At 43.0% G+C, this 21288-nt stretch overlaps 1 long non-coding RNA gene across 2 annotated transcripts in view; it reads right to left on the minus strand.

Annotated features, from left to right (window-relative positions):
* LOC144292968 (uncharacterized) overlaps window positions 1–17340 on the minus strand; it is a 37339-nt gene extending 19999 nt beyond the window's left edge. Inside the window, exons 1-3 of one of the 2 annotated variants that reach the window (XR_013360392.1) lie at window positions 17141–17340; window positions 16036–16504; window positions 14379–14515 (exon numbers count right to left, since the gene is read on the minus strand). This is a non-coding gene — a long non-coding RNA (uncharacterized LOC144292968). Of the gene's footprint in view, window positions 1–14378; window positions 14516–16035; window positions 16505–17140 lie in introns of those variants that run through there. The other variant, XR_013360391.1, reaches the window with a different exon arrangement.
* Window positions 17341–21288: the final 3948 nt, after the last annotated feature.

Consider the following 21288-nt stretch of genomic DNA (forward strand, 5'->3'; position numbering starts at 1 on the left):
AATGAAAGAATTGACCCCTTGTGAAAGGTTTTCAGAAATTAATTATCTGAAGGTATTTCAGATATTCCTGAAAGTCAAATTCTTAAAGAAATCCTTATGGAGGGGCACCAGGGTGGCTCAGTTGGTTGAGTGTCTGCCTTTGGCTCAGGTCATGATCCCAGGGTCCTGGGATTGAGCCCCACATGTGGTGGTGGGGGGGCTCCCTGCTTAGCAGGGAGCCTGCTTTTCCTTCTCCCTCAGCCCCTCCCTCCCGCTTATGCTCTCTCTCTCAAATAAATAAATAAAACCTTAAAAAAAAAAGGATAAAGAAAGAAATCCCTATGGAGTGTCTGCCATAGACTCTGTGCTGAGTACTGGGGATGAGAATATGGACCAAAAATGACCCAGCTTCAGTCCTTAAAGAGTTTATAGTCTGGTGGCAGTAGCAGACCCTTCATTATGGGTGTCTCTCATGGGTTGAAATGTGTCCCCCAAAAAGATATGTTGAATGCTAACCCCTGCCCCACCCCCATATCTGTGAATGTGATTTTATTTGGAAATAGGTTCTATAGATGTAATACACTAGGGATGAGGTCATGATGGTGGGCCCTGACCCAATGACTGCTATACTTAAGAGAGAATGTAATAGAGGTAGAGATTACAGTGTCTAAAACCACAGGACACCTGGGGCTTCCAGAAGCTGGAAGAGACCAGAAAGGGAAGGAAGGGCCCTTCCCTAAAAGCTTCCAAGGGAACAAGGCCCTGCCAACACCTTGACTTCAGATTTCTAGCCTCCAGAACTATGAGACAATAAATCTCTACTGTTTTGTTATGACAGTCCTAGGAAACTAATAGAGTGTTAACAATCATCAGCTTTGTAGGGGTTTCTTTTTGGGGTGTGGGAGGGGACAGAGTTTATGTAAGTAAACCTGATTGATATTTTCTGCTGCTAACCAGAAAAAGATTTAATTGCATGCAAAATATGTGACAAAGTGCTAATTACTTGATAGATAAAAAAAAACTATCTATTGTGTCTAGTAACACAATAAGTAAAAAATACCTTATCAGAAAACACTGAATTCACCAAAAAAATACATGTGGCCGATGAGCATAGGACAGCAGACCCCAAATCACTGCTGATTAAACAAACGCAAATTAAGATAAGTTTCCTCTCACCATCAGATTAGCCAAGATCTGTAAAGCCCAGAGTTGGTGATAAATTGAGAGAAAGAACATTCTATTACACTGTTGAAAGCAGAGCAAGTTGATACATTTATGTATGGCATTTCGTCAAATTTCATCAAAATTAAGAAGATATGTCTTCTCTGACCCATCAAGTCCACATCGGAGAATTTATCCTTTAGAAATCACTGGACAAGTGTGCAAAGACTTATAGGCAGGACTGGTTACCAGTAATCTTTGTAATATAGCCCAAATCAGGAACAGCCTAAAAGTCCCTCAGTAGGGGATTGGTTAATTGAATCACATCCATACAATGGACTACAATGAAGCCCCTGAAAAGATAAGGTATATTGACATCCATGCAGATCTATAACCTATTGAGGAGTGAAACAAGGTGGTCACAGGACAGTATTAGGTACAGTCCTTTTCAAGTAAAAATGTAGGTTTGTAGTAACGTTAAAAGGCTGGGAGAGTATATTCACACCAAACTGTCAATCATGATCTTTTTTTTTTTTTTACCTTGCATTTTTTTTTTTCCTCTTGCGTCTTGGGAAATGCGACTTTATATTATCTGACTTTTTTTAAAAGGGAAAAAAATAGTCTTTTGATTTTGGACAAACAATGCAGTCTGCATGATAATCATATCCTTTAGCTTACATCAAGCCTCACTAAAAGCTCAGAAAATTTTGTTTCTCAAAGGAGAAAAAAATCATGCAAAATCAGTAATTATCAAGAGGTGACATCCAAACTGTCGTCAGAACTTTCTGGCATATAAATGACTACGTCAAGGTTTCCTGCCTTACCCAACCCTACCTGACTATGATCTTTCCATACCTTAAAGCGGGCCAGATCTGTCCCCGCAAAATGACAATACTTTTAGAGAAAGGGGCCTCCAGGGATGCTGGGTTTAGTCACGAAGGGATGTCTCGCTGGGTCCAGCTCTTCTCAGCTCTACAAAACTTCCACAGCCCCTGTGCCCACACTGAACTCTCTAGCTCACACATGAGGTCCCCCTTGGAGGTGCAAACTGCCTCATTTTCACTTTCCAGGAGTGTCAGATTTTTTTTCTTTACATCCACTCATTAGTACAAATCAAATCTCACTGCCTGCTGCTTTGGTGGGATTTTTTCCTTCTGGCAGCTGGCCTCTGAGTCTGGGTTCATAATGCACTGGTCATCTGGTTTGGAGGACTTAATGGGGACCGGGACATAGCAAGGAGTATAGAATCCACCTGCAGCCCCTCACCAGCACTTCTCCATACTTCATACCGGATGGACAGTCCTCTAAGAGGTTTCATACTCCGAATCAAACTCCAAATTCTTTTGATCACACTTAAGTGTTAAAATGGGTCCCTACTCTCTTCAGAGATGCACCTGCCATGACCACCACCATTTCTAGCCATGAGCAGGCTTGTGGCTCAATAGCACCTCCCAGTACCAGAAGCGTACGGTGGCCAAAGCCACACTGGTCCCCAGCACCCCCACCTCATGTCTTTTTTGCATCGCCACCAAACACCCCATCTATAAAATAACGAGGGCTTCCACTGGGAAAATCCCTGATCTCTCACTGGCTCTGCTCTCCACAGTCCATGGTTCTGGAAACCAGAAGAGAGAACTCAGTTTTGAAGCAACTCCTTACTTAGGCAGTAATTGCTCATCGTGACAAAGCACATTCTGCAAATTTTCAAATGGTAGAGCAGTTTGATTCCTTTAATCTGCGGAGACTTGAGATATCATGATGGAAATGTGGGCTAAGTGTGTGTGGCTGCGGATGCAGAGTGGCCTGTAAGCCAGCGATGTGGGGATAATCCCTTCAGAATCTAAGCCAGATGCCACAGGGACAGTTTAGAGCAGGTGAGGCAGTAAAGAGTAGTTAAGTGGCTCTGGCTTTGGATCATTCCAAATTGGGTACACATTGTCCACTTGAAAGACTGGTCTAGGGACACCTGAGTGGCTCACAGTTTGAGCGTCTGCCTTTGGCCCGGGGCGAGATCCCAGGATCTGGGATCGAGTCCCACATCAGGCTCCCTGCATGGAGCCTGCTTCTCCCTCTGCCTGTGTCTCTGCCTCCCTCTCTCTCTCTCTCTCTCTCTCTCTCTCTCTCTCTGTGTCTCTCATGAATAAATAAATAAAATCTTTAAAAAAAAAAAGATTTGTCTAATCTAAGCATTAGCTCTCTACTCTGTAAACTGGGAAAACAGTAGTACCTCATTCACAAAATTGCTGTAGATTAAATGAAATAATGAAAGTGAAGCTAGAATGTCAGGTTGCTCAATAAATGAAAGCCAGCATTTCCATGCTCCTTCTTACGAAAGGCTGAAGAATCTCCAGAAATCAAAACAAGAAGTTCTAAGGCACCATCCTTGAACTCTGACTTCTCCAAGAACTGATGGAAATCTGAGTAACTTTCTAAATACGATGTCTTCCCGTGAGGACTTCAAAGGAGAAATAATTTCCACTCTGTGTCAATATTAGATACCGAGGGTATCCTTTTTTAAGATTTTATGTGTTTGGAAAAAAAAAAAATTTATGTGTTTGGGCAGCCTGAGTGGCTCAGCGGTTTAGCACCGCCGTCAGCCCAGGGCGTGATCCTGGAGGCCTGGGATCAAGTCCCACGTCAGGCTCCCTGCATGGGGCCTGCTTCTCCCTCTGCCTGTGTCTCTGCCCCTCTCTGTCTCTCTGTGTCTCTCATGAATAAATAAATAAAATCTTTTTTAAAACGTTTTTTAAAATTAAAAAAAAAAGATTTTATGTATTTGAGAGAGAATGAGCTCAGGAGCAGGAGGGGCAGAAGGAGAGGGAGAAGCAGGCTCCCCACTGAGCAGGGAGCCCAACCTGGGCTCAAACCCAGGACTCTGAGATCATGATCTGAGCGGAAGGCAGATGCTTAACCAAGTGAGCCACCCAGGCGCCCCCAAGGATAGCTTTTTTTTTTTTTTTTTTTTTTGATAGCTTTAAAATAACATCCTTCCCTGATGAGTTAGTCTAATCAATGCACATTATCCATGGGTTCTGGACCTATGGAAAGTTAGAGGACCTGGAATCAAGTGTCAAGGCTACTAATTCCTACTTAACTTTCCCCCCATCAACTTTACAGAATGTAGGGACCCCTGGGTGGCTCAGTGGTTGAGTGTCTGCCTTTGGCTCAAGGTGTGATCCTGAGGTCCTGGGATCAAATCCTGTATCAGGCTCCCTGCATGGAGCCTGCTTCTCCCTCTGCCTGTGTCTCTGCCTCTCTCTCTCTGTGTGTGTCTCTCATGAATAAATAAATGAAATCTTTAAAAAAAAAAAAAAAAGGATTCAAAAAGACAAAGGAATTAATGTACGTAGCACAGTGCCTGGCACAGAGTAGCTGCTTGGCAATGTTAGTGGAACCTAAAAACAGCAGAGTCATAAACATCGCCAGGATTTGTAAACGGCAGCTGCAGCCACTAATCTAAGAATAATCCATGTGTATAAAGTCTGCTACTTCCAGCCTTGTCAGGAAACGTGCAGACCAAAAAGTTTGACGTATCCGTACAAATACAAAGACATAACTCACGCCAGGCGTGTTTTGCATACTTGTATAGATACCCAACTTTCTATTTTTTTTTTATTTATTTATGTTTTGATATCCAACTTTTTTAAACATCAGCTCCTTTTTTGCAGGGATCTTAGAGCTGTGCTCAAGTGCCCCCAGCAGGGGGGGAAGAGGAGAGAAGGGGAGCACAGGAACAACCGAGGTCATCAGAGAGCCCTTCCAGAACAGCATTTCACTCTAGAAAAGGATGAGGAGGAGGAGGAAGGAGCGAGTCCGCTGGTGCCCGCTGAACCAAGTGTCAACTGGCCTTCCCACTTTTTCTTCTCATTCCCCTCTACCTTCTAACTTATTCAAAGATGCCAGTTCAGGGACGCCTGGGTGGCTCGGTGGTTGAGAACCTGCCTGCAGCCCAGGGCCTGATCCTGGAGACCCGGGGTCGAGTCCCGCGTCGGGCTCCCTGCGTGGAGCCTGCTTCTCCCTCTGCCTGGGTCTCTGCCCTCCCCCCTCTGTCTATCATGAATAGATGATAAATAAATAATTTTTTAAAAAAAGGAAAAAAACCAAAGATGCAAGTTCAAGGCAAGCATCAAGCCAAGTGGAAACTCCAAGAACCACTCACGGGAGGTGAGCCCAGGCCCACGGCCGCCGTTCCAACAGCCGTCACCGCCCTTCCCCGACGCAGGCAGCTCAGATGGTTCAGGATCACCCGCGTCCACGTGGAAATCAGCGGGGAGAGAGCCCAAGTCCACACGGTGCACAGGCCTCGGCGGGGCCGGGCAACAGGGCCGGGGAGCGCCACCTGGCGGCCGCAGCGGGCGCCCCCGAAGGCCCGGCCTCTGGGCCACCTGCTCCGGGAGGGGGCGGGGACGCGAGGCCAGGGCGCGTCCCGCTGTCACACGGGTAGAGAGTCCAGGGCAGCCCGGGGGTGGGGGCTCAGCGGCTTAGCGCCGCCTTCGGCCCAGGGCGGGACCCTGGGATCCCGGAATCGAGTCCCGCGTCGGGCTCCCTGCTTCTCCCTCTGCCTGTGTCTCTGCCCCTCTTTCTCTGCATCTTAAAATCTTAAAAAAAGAAGAAAAGAAAAAAAAGACCCACCACCCCAGGAGGGTCAGCTGTATGGCAAATGAATGGAAAGCAGGGGCTAAATGGGGAATATCATAAAAAGCCTTGAAGCCAAAAATAGGAGGACTTATTCTGCATGCAATAGAGAAGCACGAATGCCGCTTAAGGACAACAGCTTTGGCCATGCATTAGCCAGCATGCTTTAGGCTGCTAGTAAGTGAAACCCAATTCAAATTGGCTTAAGCAAAAGAGAATGTATTGGTTCACTCGACTGGAAAGTAAAGAGGTGCATCTGGCTTCAGGCTCAGCTGGTGCCAAAGAATAAATGATATCATCTCTCAGGACTACTTTCCCCTTCTTCTTTCTCATGGGGAATCTCTCCACACTATGGCAAAGTTGGCCATCAGCAAGTAAGACTTCCATCCCAGGGGCTTAGGCTCGGTCCCTTGTGAGAAGAGAGGGCTTCTTCCCCAATAGTTCCACCAGAGCTCTGGTAGATGAATCTTTCTGGATAATGAACACCACCCATCAACAAAGTAAATGCTATGGCCAGGGGAATGTAGTGCCCATCTTTGGATGGGGGGGGGGGGGCAGCCCTACGCAAACTCCACTCACTCAAGGGGGCTGGGTCCTCAAAGGAAAATCCAAGTGCTGTTTTTAAAAGAAAGAGAAATGGGCACAAAGCTGGCAAAAAAAAAAAAAAAAAATCCTGTCCACTGCAAAATAAAAAGGGAATTCTAGAGACAGTTTTTTGAAGCAAATGCAATACACATGGGTTCCCCCAGAGGCCTCTGCAACAGATGAGGCAAGAGAGTGGTGTGAACCAGGACACACAGCACAGGCATAACAAGAACAAAACTGTGGCTCGTAACCTCCCACAGAGTACACAAGGATCAAGAAAGAAACATTTTAAGAAGTAAATTTGAGGGGGCCCTGGGTGGCTCAGTTGGTGAAGCACCTGCCTTCAGCTCAGGTCATGATCCCAGGGTCCTGGGATTGAGCCCCGCATCGGGCTCCCTGGTCAGCAGGGAGTCCGCTTTTCCCTCTGCCTCTGCCTCTGCCCCCCTTGTGCTCATGCTCTCTCTCTCAAATAAATAAAATATTTAAAAAAAAAAAAAAGTAAATTTGGAAATCATATGTGCAATCAATGTGATTTAAGGGGTCCTGTGCTACAAAGACAAAACTTAGATTTTATCATGTTTCTACACATGTGAAATAAGTTCAGGTGACCCTGGTATGTTATCATGGCTTATTTGCTGTCAGAACAAGCACAGGCTAAGAGAAGTTACTTGGAAGTTAGACAAACACCATACATACAGGTCTACTGGGGTGGGGGGTGGGGGGGGGAAGCAATTACTCATTCCCTTCACCTATGGACACATATTTTTCCCCAACTTGCTTTAAAAATTAAAATAAACATCTAATTTCATTATAAGCACCATAAAAATCCCCAGCTGTATATGTGGTATAAGTACTTGATTAGGTGTATTCCGAAAACCTTGCAGAAGGGAAGAACTCAGGTGAAGGAGTTTATAACATGCTACCCCAAGATATGCCACTTTGGCATATTATTTTTAACTGGAAACACTTGAGAAACAGCAGATAGAAGAATGCTTTGGGGTCCCCCTTTCATAAAAGCTTCCCTGAGAGAGATGCCCGCCCTCCCCGTATCAGGAGGAAAGCGCATCCTTATCACCAGAGGCGTGGGAATCACCACCGAGACGGATCCGTACAAATACACTAACATGATGCTCATGTTCCACTGGCTTCCCGCACCAACATATCTCTCAGTCACCGCCCCACAATTTACTGCCCCTGCCCCAAACTCCTTTGCCTTGCCATTTCTTCCCAAATGTACCATTTCTTTATCTAGAAGGTATCAAAGCTTTCTGTTCTGGTCACTTCTGCGGGTCCTCATTCTCTTACAAAGCCCTCATGTATACCTTAAAACTTAATAAGACTTGTATGCTTTTCACCGGTTAACTTGTCTTATGGGGTCATTCCTAGGCCCAGCTGGAGACACTCAGAGGGCAGAGAATTTTTTTTCCTTCCCTCCAAAGGAATCTAAATACTCTGTGCATGAAGAAAGTGCTAGAGGAGGGCAGCCCCGGTGGCCCAGCGGTTTGGCGCTGCCTTTGGCTTGGGGTGTGATCCTGGAGACCCGGGATCGAGTCCCGCATCGGGCTCCCTGCTTGGAGCCTGCTTCTCCCTCTGCCTGTGTCTCTGCCTCTCTCTGTGTCTCTCATGAATAAATAAATAAAATCTTTAGAAAAGAAAGTGCTAGAGGGCGAACGGGGTTGGGGACAGAACACCCTGCTGGAGGTGAGGAGTCCTGGCTCCACACCTGTCAGCCCTTCTGGGCTGCACGATGCTCATTTGTTCAAAGAAGAGGTGGAGCAAGACTCTGCATCGGGTTCCTTCTACATCCACTGTTCTGTGTTGTGGGACCTGACGTCCCCCTAACCCCAGAAGTCTCCCTCTCGGGCACCATCCTGAACCTCCTCAATCCTAGCCCTTCTCTGGCCAGCCTGGTCAGGGTCAGGTCCATAAAAAAAAAAAAAAAAAAAAAAAAGGCTGGGGGAACCTCGTGGACACCGCCACCAGAACCCACCACGGGGTGCCAAGCGCATCTCCTGCAGGCGGCCCCACCCGGCGCCAAGAGCCTCCCTAGGGCCGCGCACCCACCTCTCAGGCCCGTGGAGGTCGAAGCTGGGTGTCGTACGAGAGGCCTTTTCACTGGAAATCACAGAAAATCCACTCTAACTTAAGAACAAAGTGGGATTTATTTTAAGGAGATGAATCTGTCTCATAAAACCTTGAATCAAGAAGTACATCCAAAAAAAAAAAAAAAAGTACATCCAAGCTTCCCAAAGAAATAGGAATTAAAAAAGCATCGAGGCTTTCCAGCCTCCCTCCGTCCCTCGTCCCTCGGCCTTACCTTCCTCCTCCGCGCGCGCATCCCCCCGTCCGGGCCCGCACCCCTCTCCTCCGCGGGCTCGGGCAGGTCCCTAAGCACCGCCCGCCTCAGCCCTCCCGCGGTGGCAACGTCTACCTTGAACCCCCAGCATCTCCACGGTCCAATTAAACTCCAGGAAGGCTATGATTGGCTCGGCTTGTCCACCTCTAGGCCAATCATTTCCGACCAGGGGGGCGGGGCCACGTGGCGGCTTCTACTCCCCTGGAGACAGGGGCAGAGTACCGCGCCCGCTTCCTGAGGGTCTTTGGCCGCGAGACGGGATATGTAGGTGTAGGAACACTTTGGCCAAGTTTAATGTGGTTTTTCCTCTTGAATATTCCTTTTTTTTTAAAGACTGTTTAAAATTTATTTATTCATGAGAGACACACACAGAGAGAGGCAGAGACATAGAGGGAGAAGCAGGCTCCCTGCAGGGAGCCCCATGGAGGGACTCGATCCCAGGACCCGCCTGGGCCGAAGGCAGACGTCTCCTCAACCGCTGAGCCACCCGGGTGCGCCTTGCTTGAATATTTATTTTTTTTTTTATTTTTTTTTCTTTTTCTTTTTTTACTTTTTGAATATTTCTTTACATATTAAACAATATACAGAAAGACATTCTATTGTCTACATAGTCTAAAGGACATAGGACATGACTATCATTTCTCAGTAACCATCATGCTGACACGGAAGAAAGGCAATTCAAGCAACTAGATTTCATCTTCCCTAGCTTTCACCCCACAGATGAACCCAGGTCACTTAATTCTCCCCAGCTGAGTGTGCAAGTGACATTTTAGTGAAGGAAGCATAAAAATGATTTCTGGCTATGTAGGTGTGTTTCATGCAAACACCCTTCTTCAGCAGCTCCTGACTTCAAGTGAAAAATCCAGGCACAAGCAGGCACGTTTAGTGCTTAATACATTTAAGAAAAAAAAAATAGAAGTTATATGGTTTCCCTGGAAACCTTTTTCTAAAGAAATTCGCACACGCACCCTCCCCAGAAGCTGCCTGAAGATTGTTCCCCCGCCCCCGCCCGGGGCCATTCATTAAAGGGTCAAGGCCAGGGCTCTGCAGCTGTAGCTCAGGAGCAATGGTTGAGCTTGTTTTGCTTACAATTACGTAGTATCAAGTCTCTCTTTACTGCCTGGTTCTAGGAGAAAAATAAGCCCAGGTGGCTTTTGGCATCTTTTAAAGCATTTGCAAAGACTGGCTTATCAAAGGGAAGTGGAGGAAGTCCCATAGTGTATGTATACCAGGATGGGTGATGGGAATTTCTCAGGCAACTCACTAATCATTATAAGTGATTTGAAGCTGAATTCTCAATGCAGCCATGTTCAGATCAGAATAAAAATGACCTGGGAAAGAACAGTGGAGGTTAGTGTCAATTCCAGGGCCTTTTTCTCTAGCTGTGATCTTTTAGAGTTTTGGGGTAAGGTTACCAAAAAAAGAACCATCAGTTTTGCAGAATTTTAGGAAATTATTGATACCAAATTCCCAAAGTACCATGGGAGCCAGGTTCGAGAATGATTCCTACCTAGCTTAAGGGGTATATTATGAGCTACCAGCTTATATAAGTAACCCCTTCTTCCACAGCACATTTCACAATCCTCCTGTTTCCTCCCCCTCCCATCTCCATAACAACCAGGGTTGTTATCTGAAAGAAATCAGCCTGCTTCTTTAACTTTTGGCTCTAATTTAAGGATGCTTAACTTGGGAGGTCTACTTTACTTCTTCCTTGGGGACTCTTAACATTTTAGGGCATCGGTTGAATATCCTTGTCTCAAGATCCTTCCCCATGTCCAACATCAATAGAGCAGATGAAAATCAAGCAAATCACACTGGGAAAGGGGATATCGTTCTAAAACATGGAAGAGACTGCCTGATTCTTTTTCCTAGATCAGGACAGGCAGTACAATTATAATACTGACTAGTCTTGTATAAGCAAGAGAAAGAAATGTTAGCCACAACAGCACTTACTCCAGATTCCCTTACTAAGCAAGGCCTCCAAAACACTCTCCCCAAGTCCACTTGAAGTCATCCTCAACCCTTAACGTGCCATGAGGTCAAGGCTGAAAGTACCCAATCTATTTTCAAGATAATGTCCTTTCTCTTTCAATATGATCATAACATTTGTATGCCTGACACCATGTGAAATCTTTGGAATTCCTTCAGAGAAAGAGTAATTAAGTCTCCTACTTGTATTTTTTTCTGGTTCACATTTGGGGAAAAATCATGTTCCCTAGTTAATCTGGATTAAATATTAGGTATGAAAAAACTTTCGTGAATCAGCTGGCTTTCTAAATTTTCTGAAACATAAGAGCTCAAGTTCTTTAAATGTTTATCACTGATGAATGATTCTTATCCTTCCTGGACTTTGCTCTTCTTAAAAGGAAAATGGAACCACAAATCCAAATTACCATAGGATTTGTGTAAGCAAGAACTCCCATCAGCTCACCTGCAAAGCTCGATAAAAGCTCATCATTTCGTTAGCGGCCCTGCCTTCTAAATTCAACCCTCTGGTTCTGTAAATAACATGAAATATGCTGTTGATTGATAACTAAAGCTGCATTTCCTTTTCCTAAAATTTCCTGGAACGCTCATAAGAAGTTATATTTATCTTAGTGAAATATGTAAGGCATATTTTGAATTCTTATAATATTTTGTCTTCACTGAGCATGTCAATTAACTTGGGGATATTTTGAAGTTACACAAATCTGGACGGATATAGAAACTACAGAATAGAATGAAGGATTTCAGGATGTCTAACTAGACTAAATAATCAAATGAATAATACTCTGACAACTAGAATTGTTAGAATTTAAAATGTACCCAGATTCAAAGAAAATCCTCTCATGAACTTTCCCAAAACAGCCATAAAATATGGACACTTGCAAATCTAACATCCGAGTGTTAACCTATTGAGGAGGGGCAACTCCGAAGGATCATGGTACATACTAACTGATCATTTTTTTTGTAGGAAGCTGAATTTGAACCCAGGCTTTGAGGCTCATGTGAGAAGTTGAGGCACTTAGCTAATGAGTGCGTCTTTCTGACCCTCTTATTCTTATCTCTACAGTTTTTCCAGGTATATATAAAAGCATTCACAAGTGCAATGTCAGTGCCATTTGTTTATTGCTTTGCATGTTTAGTAGTTATCAATGCTATGTTTTTGCAGTTGGAAAATCCATTTATTCCCTGGTGGACCAAAAATTAGTGGTGTTAGTCATTAGAAATTCTGTAGCAAGCAAATACAGGAAAAATCCCCATCTTCATGGACTTACACTGTGTAGTACAGACAAACACTAAACAAATGAGATAATTACAGATTGTAGGAGGTGTGATTAAGGCAATAAACTAGGTGATGTGTTACCAAAGAAATGCAATTATGACATAGATGGGTCAGGAAAGACCTTCTGAGGAATTGACGTCTCAGTCAAAACTCGAAAGAAGAGAATTGGGGTGCCAGTACTTAGGTAATTATTAGCTGTTGCTGGAGAAAATGAAGACAATTAGTAGAAAGTTGTCTTTATCTAGAACAAATAGACATAAACAATGCTATTTACCTGCTCCGGGAGGTACTTAAGCATCAAAAGCCATCTATGGGATGGATATGATACCTTTAAATGCCTCTGCATTATGTATCTGCTTTTTAATGAGATATTTTGGTCCTCAGGCTGAAACAGAGCCACTGCTTGGCTAATAATGTGCTACTTCATTAGAACAATCTATTTAGAACAAGCAGTATTTCTTGTAGGTGTTTTTTTGTTACCAGCATAAGTGTTATCTTAGAGCAAAAGTGAATCAAATGTACAAAATTCAATTGTGTTTCTATACACTTGCAAGGAATAATCTGAAAGAAAAAAATTCCATTTACCATAACACAGAGAAGAATAAAATACTTAGGAACAAATTTAAAAATGAGGTGCAAAACTTATACTATGAAAATTGCAAAACATTATTGAAATAAGTTAAATAAGGGGCACCTGGGTGTCTCAGTCAGTTAAGTGTCTGCCTTCAGCTCAGGTCATAATCCCAGAGTCCTGAGATCGAGCCCCCCCTTTGGGCTCCATGCTCAACAGAGAGCCTGCTTCTCCCTCTCCCCCGCTGCACTCAAGCTCTCTTTTGCTATCTCTCTCTCTCTCTTTCTCTCTCTCAAATAAATAAATATTTTTAAAAAGAGAGAAATTAAAGGAGAGCTAAATAAACATAGAACCCGTATTCATGGATCAGAAGACAATATTGTTAAGATGGCAATACTCCTCAAATTAATCACAGAACCAACACAGTCTTCATCAAAATCCCAGCTGGCTTTGTTATAGAAATTGACAAGCTGATCCTAATGTGGACATGCAAGGAACCCAGGATAACCAAAACAATTTCAAAGAGGAAGAACAAGGTTGAAGGATCCATATTACCCAGTTTCTAAACTGACTGCAAATGTACAGTAATGAAGACCATGTGGTACTGGCATAAGGATAGACATATTGATCAATTGACTAGAACTGAGAGCCCAATTTGAAAATGGACAAAGGATCTAAATAGTCATTTCTTCAAAGAAAATATTAGTCAATAAGCACACGAAAAGATGCTCAATATCACTAGCCTTCAAGAAATGTAAATCAAACCCACATGAAATACCACTTCCTACTCACTAGAATGGCAATAATCACAAAGAGAACAACAAGGTTGGTGAGGATGTGGAGACATCGGAATCCGCATATACTGCTGGTAGGAATGCAAAATGGCCCTGCTGCTTTGGAAGACAGCACTTCCTCAAAAAACTGAACATCGAATTACCATATGACCTGGCAGTTCCACCCTTAGGTATATACCAAGAGAAATGAAAACCTATATTCACATAAAAACCAGAACAAAATGTTCAGAGCAGCATTATTCATAATAGGCAAAAATTAGAAACAACTCAAGACTCACCAGTTGATGAATGAATTAAAAATGTACAATGGCATATTATTCAGCAACAAAAAAGAACGAAGCCCTGATACGTGCTACAGCATGTATCACAAACAACACACTGTTTGTGTGAAAGAAGCCAGTCACAAAAGACCACATATTATATGATTTCATTTATATTAAATGTGCAGATGTGGTAAATCTACAGAGACAAAAAAAGTAGATTAGTGGTTAGTAAGTGGTTAGTGAGGGGATAGTGGTAGGGGGGAAACAGAGCAGTGGACTGTTAATGGTCATGGGATTTTTTTTTTGAGGTGATGAAAAATGTACTAAATTTGATTGTGATAACAGTTACACAACTCTGTGAGCATATATAGTTGTATACTTTCAATGGGTGAATTGTATGGTATGTGAATTATAGCTCAATAAAACTTTTATATTTTAGTATATGTGCTGCCGAAGCGAGCACTCAATAAAACTTTTATATTAAAAAAAGCAAAAAAAAAATAGTAAGCAAGTGACAACACCAGGGAACATCAATGGTCCAGAAGATCCGAAGAGTCAACAAGAATTATTTATTTATGTTTAGTTTTCCTTTTTTTAAAGATTTTATTTATTTATTCATGAGAGACACAGAGAGAGAGAGGCAGAGACACAGGCAGAGGGAGAAGTAGGCTCCACGCAGGGAGCCCGATGTGGGACTAGATCCCAGGACTCCAGGATGATGCCCTGGGCTGAAGGCAGGTGCTAAACCGCTGAGCCACCCAGGGATCCAAGTTTTTCATTTTTTAAAGAGTGCACAAACAGGGAGGGGCAGAGAGAGAGGGAGAGACAGAATCCGAGGCAAGCTTCACGCCCAGCACAGAGCCAATCGCAGGGCTCAATTTCACAACCCTGAGATCATGACCTGACCTAAAATCAAGAGTCAGACATTTAATCCACTAAGCCACCCAGGTACCCCAACCAGAATTTATTAAGTCAATTTATCTACCTTCTCTATATAGTAACACTAGCTGGAAATCTATTGTTGTTAGGCCCTAAAGTAAAGGAGCATCCATCAGGCACCTCAATAAACTATTTCAGTTGTGACAACAATTCCAGGAATCAACAAATAAGAGTCTTCTCTAAGACCAACCTCATGTTAGATTTTAGGCTAAAATTAATCTCCCTTGAGGAGAAAAGATTAATATAGTAATGACTGTGTTTCCTATTTTTCTGGGGGTTTCTCTTTCTATTCTAGAAACAAGACCCTGGTGCTAATATATTATGCCTTTACTCTACTGGTTTCATCTCAGGCTTGGTTCCTTACTGCAAAGGCTGAGTGGAAATCTCACATCTTAATTTAGGACAAGAGTGGTGCTATCCAAATGAGTTTCTTTCTCCCTGCTTTCATTTCTCCCTGGTGCTATTTCTAAAATGAGGTTATCTGCTCCCATCAACTTCATGAGCTACTGTGTGATAACTGAGCTTATACACAAAAGGAAAAGTATGACCCAATGACAATAGCATCATTTTTAAAAAATGATAAGATGTTGATTACAATTTTACAGTTTTCCCAAACCCAAAGGTCCTTCCCCACCCCCTTCCCAGCATGCTTTTAGGGGCCTTCATTTAAAGTTCTTACCTTCTAGGGACACCTAGTGGCTCAATGGTTGAGCTTCTGCCTTGGCCTCAGGTCATGATCCCAGGGTCCTGGGATCGAGTCCCACATAGGGCTCCCTGCAGGGAGCCTGCTTCTCCCTCTGCCTAAGTCTCTGCCTCTCTCTGTGTGTGTCTCTCGTGAATAAATAAATAAAATCTTTTAAAAAAAAATAAAGTTCTTACCTTCTCTTTGCCTGATGCCTCACATACTATAGTATTAGCAGACTTTTAAATGTACTAGAACCTTGTGAAAATCTGAAAATCTGAAACCAGTGGCTGGAGAGTGTGAGGAAAAGATAACTACAAAGAGCTCTCCGAGAAGACAGAAAGGAGGAAGTGAAGGGTGGCAGGTAAAAAGTAAGAGGCTTTTAATTGGGAGCTCTGCCAGTTTTGCTCTCTTCTACCCAACAAATTTAGACAGTAGCATGCCTTCAGGTTGTACTCTCTATAGATTGCCTCCGAAGCTCTCCTAGAGAGTTCTGGTTGAGCCATCCTTCATCTCAAAAGTTCAATAATAGAATAATTCTATATTATTTTAATAGATATTTTTTAAATAAAGATTTTATTTTTTTGAGAGAGAGCATGCACACAGAGGCAGCGGGAGAAGCAGACTCCCTACTGAGCAGGGAGCCCCATGCAGGGCTGGATCCCAGGACCCCAGGATCATGACCTGAGCCAAAGGCAGCCACTTAACTGACTGAGCTACCCAGGCGCCCCAATATATATTATTTTAAAGCAGTAAGAGCTTGTCACACTGAAAGAGCCTTTAGCCGTGATTATGCTCTGTTTACCGTGTGCTTCTTCTAGAGTCCTCTGCTGATAAGATCTTCATTTTTTCCAACATAGGGGAAAAAACTTTTGTCTTTAAATGAAAGTCTGTTTAGGCACAATGATTATTATATATTATATGAAGCACCATGGGGGCTAAGAACATAACATAACTTAGACACAACTCTCAACGGTCTTGGAACCTAATGAGTTGGAAATGGCCACAAATAATCCAGATACAAAGCAGAGTAGGATAAGTGTCCTCCATCGGCATTGGTATTTAGCTGGTGGTTTCCCAAAGCTTTCTGTGTTTATTTCCAAGAACTCCTAAGAATTTGAATAAAATGTAAATCATAAACAGTCATCTAAATACGAGGTCTTCTGCTCACAGTTATCCATCATCTTCCTCCAGTTTGGTTTCCTGGTAAAAACAACACTCAAGTCTCCCAATGCTCCCGCATTTAGATCTCTTTTCAGTGGAAGATTTGCATCCTATAAAAGAAAGAACAACGATAAGCCTGCAAAGCAGAGGAAGCTTTCAAAAGTAAGCCAAAGAGACTCAGATGGAAAACTGGTTAATTCTTGATGATCTTAAAAGATTCAGGTGTTTTTAGATTCCCTCAACAGTCGAATTTTCCTACAGACAGCTTTCACAAAAGCATGAGTAATACTAACACCTTAAAATTCACCAGTGTAATGCGTAAATATTTGAGATGTTCACAGACCAATGCAAAACTCCAACTCCCTTTCTATACTGCAGAATTAATGGAGTGTTCTCTTAAAACAAACAATGAGGTTTGTCCCTGGCAGTGTGACAGAAAAACATTTCCTTTTAGGAGCCGGTAAAGTTGGGGAGGGGAAGAAAGATGGGTCTACAGACTCGTAATCCTCTGGGTGTCAATGCCACCCTATTTTCAGGATATGTCCATTTGGTTATATTTTCTCACCTTCCTCCAACGCTTCAACTACTTAACCCCATTATCACACCCACCATTAAACCTGAAAGCTTAGTCTTTGATAGGCCAACCAGGTAAAGCTTGCTGGTCAGCCGAGCAAATCTGGTGAGCCTCTTAAATATTTTTTAGGGGCACTGGTACAGCAGAGATCCCTGATCCCATATGAGTTCACCTGTGTCTCTTACAACAGGTTGGTTCTGCCCTTAAGAAGTTTTGTTGATGTTCATTTGCTCATACTCAGAACCCCAAAGTAGGCATAGGTTTCTCATCCAGGAGCAAACATGAAAGGAAACAGAAAGCACTGCACACGTGTATCATTTGGAGGATGTACCAAATGTATCAGCCATGGTGCCTGACCCATCACAGTCCAGCCTATGGAACTCTGCTTTGTTCTAAGGGACTGTGACCTCACGGGATTATAGCTGAATACGAGCCAATCCATAGCTTGGCTAATGACCTATGATGGGTCCTGGTATAGAAAATTAAGGAGTCTTTCTCTTGAAAATTTAAACTAAGAAACATTGAGAAGATAAGGGAATAAGCACCTCACTCTTGGAGTTTCTCTCATCTAATGGGTATAGTAATAAAAGCATTTACAACATAGCAGAAATTAATCAGTAATATTAAAGCACTGAGAACAAGATCTGGCGCTTAATCAGCATGCCATAAATGCATCATCACCATCATCATCGTCATCATCTGGAGTAGTTGTCTTCTATTCAGAAATCTTCCACGAGAATGTGTGTGTAATACTTGTGTAATAAGCTAAAAAAATGAAACGTAATGAGGGATGACTAGCCTTACCAGGTACGAAAATAAAAAATAAAACCACTTTAAAGTGATAAGGATTCGTGAAGAGGCAGATACAATTGTTTCTGAAATTGCCTCAAATATATATGAGAATTTAGTGTATGAAAAAGGTGGCATTTCAAATTAGCAAAGAAAATATTTGTTATGAAATCATTAGTAACTATTTCTGGCACAACAAGGCAGCTATTTGGAAAAATAAAATCTCTAACTCACCTCTAATATCAAAATAAATTTGAGGTAGGTCAAAGAATTATATCTAAAAAATGAAAGGAACAGTAGAAAAACATGTTTGGGTATTTTTATAATATTAGGGGATATTTTTCTAGGATAAAAGAAGATTCTGAAGGCATTAAATTGCTAACTGTAATTAAAAGCAAATATTTAGAGGGAAAGTTGAAAGCAAATGTTTGGGGGAGCTAAGTCATGAAGCCAAAATACAAATAGCAAATAGAAATACCTACAACACAAGTGAAAGTCTAAGGACTAATTTTCCTTTTTTTTTTTTTTTAAAGATGTATTTATTTATTCATGATAGACACATAGAGAGAGAGGTGGAGACACAGGCAAAGGGAGAAGCAGGCTCCATGCAGGGTGCCCGACATGGGACTCGATCCGGCGACTCCAGGATTGTGCCCTGGGCCGAAGGCAGACGCCAAACCACTGAGCCACCCAGGGATCCCCAGGCTGCAGTACAGTAGTTTTAAAAGCAATTGAGACTATACTTTCAAGTAGAAATGTACATTCCTTTTTACTCAGCAATTCTATTTCTAGATGCTTGGACAGAAATGCAAGGGTGTGTACAAAGATGTTATTGCAGGGCAGCCTGGGTGGCTCAGCGGCTTAGTGCTGCCTTCGGCCCAGGTTGTGATCCTGGAGGCCTGAGATCGAGTCCCACGTCGGGCTCCCTGCATGGAGCCTGCTTCTCCCTCTGCCTGTGTCTCTGCCTCTCTCTCTTGCTCTGTCTCTCATGAATAAATAAATAAAATCTTAAAAAAAAAGATGTTATTGCAATATTGTTCATAACAACAAAAGACTAGAAACAAACTAAATGCTTATTTAGTTAAATAAATCTTGTGCACTAGAATACTATACAGCCATTAATAAAACTGGGGTAGATGTGTGTATTGCATGGAATGTCATGGAAAACATCCAAGATGTATTTTTAGTGGAAAGAAGAAAATGAGAGAAAAGAATGTTTAATAGGAATCCATTTATGTGTTTTAATATCAATACCAATAGAAACAATATGCCCCATTTATGTATTCATGTGTACAGAAATATATATATTAAAATACATAAATGGGGTATATCGTGCATATATAAATAACAGATTAATTGCATTATGCATATATCTGTAAGTAGTAGTGTGTATGTGTGTGTGTGGTGGTGGTATTTGTATACACTTGCAAGGTATACCCCAAACTAGCAACCTCTGGGGAATGGGATGGGAAGGGAGGGCATCAGGAAGGAAGTAGGGAATCTTTACTTTTTATTCTTATATTACATGTTTCTGTGCTGTTAAAATATTTTTATACTGTGTACATTACTCTTATAATTTTAAAAACTCATAGAAATTAATTTCTGAGATCATGACCTGAGCTAAAGGCAGATGCTTAACCACCTGAGCCACGCAGGTGCCCTGAAATTAATTCCTTTAAAAAAAATCCAGCTATGGTTCCCTATGACCAAAAATAAAGTTCAAACTCCTTAGCAGACCAAAGGCTGCCATTTCTTTCTCTTTTTTAAAGATTTTATTTATTTATTTGAGAGTGAGCACATATGAGCATGAGTGGGAGGCAGAGGGAAGGGGCAGAGGCAGAGGGAGAAGCAGACTCTCTGCTGAGCAGGAAGCCCAATGTGGGGCTCCATGCGGGCTCCATCCCAGGACCCCAGGATCATGACCTGAGGCAAAGGCAGACGCTTAACCAACTGAGCCATCCAGGTGCACCTGCCATAATTTATTGCTAACATACCTTTCTTTTCAGCCTCGCCTCCAGTAATCAGAATTGCCTTGGCTTCCTCTTTTGCCCCCCTTATCCCCTCTTCTGCTCTTGGAGCCACTCCCTGCTCTGTATCACAGGGAACTACATTTCCCAAGCTCCCGTGCCCTTCAGCCTCTGGTGGAGTTGGCCAGCAGGCGTCTTGGCAGGATATGGAAGGCAGGAGTTGGGAAGAAGCCAGTTATTTCTCCTCTCTCTGCTTTAGCTCCCTGCCTCTAACACTGCGTGTCCCCAGGTACCATGGGATGTGTTCTTCTTTCATGGACCTGTCGTGATTCCTGATCCCACAAGACGGTCCCAGGTCCCAGGCTCTTGTAACAGCACTCTGTCCCCCCAGCACCAGGGGAGGTAGCAGCTTCCTGCTGGTGCCAACTCTGAGCTGCCTCACCACCTCTATTGGAAAGTCTTAGCAATTCCGTCACCTATGAAACCAATTCTCAGCATTAAAATTTCCTCTTTTTGTAATACCTTTTAAACGGTTTTGTGTTTTCTGGCTAGTGGGCGAGTCCCTCTTCCCACTATAATAAAAACCCAACCCAGCCTGCCCTACCTTGCTGCCCTAAACACAGTAAGCAGTGCCCCTGGGTGTTCGTTCAAGCAGCTCCCTCAGCCTGGAAGGTCATCCTTCCCCTTGTCTTTGGGTAAGAACCTCCCTCATCCCCTAGGCTCAGCCCAAAGCCTGCTTCTCCAGAAGCTCCCCTCTAATCCTCACACATATATGCCCCGAGCCTCCATTCCAATCTCATCTAGACAGCAAATGGGTATCCCAACGCACTTTGTGTCAAGTATTGAGTAAAACACCCCAGGGACCAGCAAATCTTAGGCCCATTAACTGGCACCTTATTGGCACTGGCTTATCTTTGTCTGTCTGGTGCCCTGCCATATTCTGAACACCTGGATTAGTACCTATACATTAGATGAATAAATAAATATGACAATGACCTTTGCTTTGGGCCATGGAAAGCAGGGCCATGGAAGGCAGGGGGAGGAATGAAAACCATTGGTAGAAGGACACCAATTCTGTCTCTTTCTAGACCCAGCTTACTTTCTCTCCTTCTAGTTTGGAGAGCTCTGGCCTCACTGGCCTCTCTCAGATTCTTAGACCCACTAAGATCTTTCCAAACTGAAGCTCCTGTTCTCCTTTAGATCTCAGCTTAAACGTTTCCCATTTTTCTCTTATTTTCTTCATAATGTTTATCAAAATTTGTAGTCATGTATTTGATTGCCTCTTTACACTATTAGGTCCAGTAAGCTTAGGGCCGTGTATCCCTAAAATCTAGGTCTGCACATAATAGGTACTCCCTGAAAAAAAAAAGTTTAAAGATTGTTGCTGAGTGAGCCATGGATAAACTCTGCTTCACAGTCTCTATCACCATCTACTGGGTTGTCCACTAGTTAACACGGGTCAAACCAGGAAAGAGAAAATTTCTTGACAGCGATATCAGGAGGCTCCTACTTCCCAAGTTGTATTCAGACTGGAAAGTTTCCTTCCCACAACTCTCTTTGCACA

The sequence above is a fragment of the Canis aureus genome, chromosome 21, assembly GCF_053574225.1.
Source record: "Canis aureus isolate CA01 chromosome 21, VMU_Caureus_v.1.0, whole genome shotgun sequence".
NCBI classification, from domain to species: Eukaryota; Metazoa; Chordata; class Mammalia; order Carnivora; family Canidae; genus Canis; species Canis aureus.